The following is a 3,034-nucleotide window of genomic DNA, read 5'->3' as shown; positions in this document are numbered from 1 at the left end:
CGAAGTTGTCTACTTTTTCAAACTTGTAACTGTCAACAGTGACGTGGCTGCCAAGACGCGTATGCTCTGGATGTTTGTGTGATGACAGGAGATACTTCATTTTGTCCTCGTTCACCACCAGACCCATTCGCTTTGCTTCTCTATCCAATCCCGAGAAGGCAGAACGGACGTAGCCCTTGTTTTTACCGATAATATCAATGTCGTCGGAATACGCCAGCAATTTTACGCTCTTGTAAAGTATTTTGCCAGAGCGGTTCAGTTCTGCGGCTCTTTTTATCTTCTCTAATATCAGATTAAAGAAATCACACGAAAGCGAGTCCCCTTGTCTGAAACCTCGCTTGGTATCAAACGGCTCGGAGAGGTATCTCCATATTCTGACGGAGCTGGTGGTATTGCTCTACGTCATTTTACACAGCCGTATTATTTTCGCGGGGATACAAAATTCAGACATCGCGGCATAAAGGCAACTCCTCTTCGGGCTGTCGAAAGCGGCTTTGAAACCGACAAATAGATGGTGTGTGTCGATCCTATTTTCGCGGGTATTTTCCAAGATTTGGCGTATTGTGAATACCTGTTCTATGGTGGATTTGCAAGGCCTATAGCCACACACTGATAAGGTGCAATCAGTTCGTTGACGGTGGGCTTCTGTCTTTCGCACAATACACTCGATACGACCTTATAAACGCTTAGACGGCTGATTCCGAGGTAGTTGGCGCGAATGGCGGGGTCGCCTTTCTTGTGGATTGGGCAGAGCACTTAAATTCTAGTCGTCGAGCATGCGTTCATCTGATCATATTCTGCATACGAGCTGATGCATGCACCTCATCAGCTCCTCGCCGCCGTACTTGAATAGCTCGGTTGGCAGGCCTTCAGCTCCAGCACCTTTGTTGTTTTTCAGCCGGATAATCGCTATTCATACCTCGTCGTAGTCAGGCGGTGGGACAGCTACTCCATCATCATCGACTGGGGACTCGGGTTCGTCTTCTCCACTGCTTTCAGTGACCCCTCCACATTTGAAGTACATTGTGGACATCGGTCACTAGGTCGCCATTGTTGTTCTTACAGGAGTTCGCCCTGGTCTTGAAACCTTCTGGTAAAATTTTCGGGAGCATTTCAAGCTCTTCGCACTCACGTATTTCGGCCTCTCTCTTCGTATTGCGGCAAATACGTCTCGCTTCCTTCTTCAGTTCCATATTACGGTCCCACATGGCTCACGTTGCGCCCAGTTGCAGCGTGGCCCTATAGGCGGCGTCTTTTTTCTCTGTGGCTTCTTGACATTCCTCATGGTACCAGTTGTTCTTTCGTGCTCGCTGAAATCCAACTACTTCTTCGGCGGCGGTACTTAATGATAGGGAAATGTGGTTTCACTGCTCACGTATGTCGGATTTTTGAAGAGTGATCTCAGAGAGCAGGTGTGTGAGTCGAGTGGCGAATAAATTGGCTATCTGTTGTGGTTGCAGCTTTTCGACGTTAACGTTTCCTTGCATTTTTGGCGCACATTTTTTGCTGCACAGAGGCGGGTGCTCATCTTGGCTGCAACAATATGGTGGTCCGAGTCGATGTTTGGCCTTCGGAATGTACGTACGTCTAAAACGCTGGAAGCATGTCTTCCGTCTATTACACCATGATCGATTTGGTTTCTCGTTTTTCGATCTGGAGACAGCCATATACCTTTGTGGATGTTCTTATACTGGAACCAAGTACTACATATTACCATGTCTCGGGCCCCGGCGAAGCCGATCAGCCTCAGTCCGTTATCGGACGTTTCGTCGTGGTGGTTGAATTTTCCGACAGTGGGACCAAAGATCCCTTGCTTGCCCACCTTGACATTAAAACCGCCGAGCAAGATTTTGACATCGTGTCGGGGGCAGCGCTCATATGTTCGTTCCAAGCGCTCATAGAAGAGATCCTTGGACGCCTCGTCCTTCTCTTCCGTCGAGGCATGGGCGCAGATTAGCGAGATGTTGAAAAATTTAGCCTTTATGCGGATTGTGGCTGGACGTTCGTCCACCAGGGTGAACGCCAGTACTCGGCGACAGAATCTCTCCCTCTACCACAAATCCAACACCGAATTTGCGCTCCTTTGCGTGGAAACTGTAGTAGACGCCGGAAGGCTTCACACTTATTTTTCTTGCCCCGTTCATCGAATTTCTTGGATGGCTGTGATGTCAGCCTTTGTCTTCCCGAGGACATCAAACACCGGGCACCTTCCCCATTAAGGGTCCGGATATTCCAGGTACATACCCTCAAATCATAGTCCTTTGTACGTTTGCCGTTGTCGTCATCAAAAAAAGGGGGTCTCATCCGAATTGGAATATTTCATTGGGCGGGGTTTTAGCGTGTCGGGACCCAAACCCAACGCAAGCGAAGTTTTACGCCTTCTCACTTTGGCTCGATCCCAAACGGCTGTTTGGTTGCTACCCAGAGGATACGTGGATATAAATATCGGGACGTTGTGAGCTGCGGTTTGATCCGTACGCACAAGAATCGCTTCTGGCCACTCCCAGGTGAATTGCCGTCAAAAGTTTTTCACTTCTGCGCACGGAACCATCCCCCATACAAAATTACTTCCAAATACATAATTACTTCCAGTTAAAATAGGTTTGCCTAGAATTAAGATAATTTTGGATTTGACTCTCTATATCCCTATGACCGGGAACCCAAATGAGGTTCAGACTCTTCTACTTAGCCATCTCGGCGGCAGTCCAGCACGATTTTATACTTAATGTCTGGGGCATCCAATCCCGCATACAAATCGCAATCCCGCAAGCTTGCGGGATCGAGATCATCAATCCCGCGAATCCGCGGGATTTAAGGGACTGAAAAAATCATATTATTTCCTCTAAACTGTTATTTTTAAAATTGATATGTAAAAAAGACGATTTGATTTAGAAAATCTACGTATTTAATTATTTTTAATTAGGTTGACTTCTTTGAGAATATTTCCGAAGGAATGATAAAGACTTTAAAGTTGAGTCTTTTAAATTCGATCTTATTTTTAGCATATTTGATTTTGGTGATTATGCATAGTTTC

Source organism: Rhagoletis pomonella, unplaced genomic scaffold, assembly GCF_013731165.1.
Source record: "Rhagoletis pomonella isolate Grant_MI unplaced genomic scaffold, Rhpom_1.0 Rhpom_scaffold_00004, whole genome shotgun sequence".
Lineage (NCBI taxonomy): Eukaryota > Metazoa > Arthropoda > Insecta > Diptera > Tephritidae > Rhagoletis > Rhagoletis pomonella.
This window is presented reverse-complemented; position numbering follows the sequence as displayed.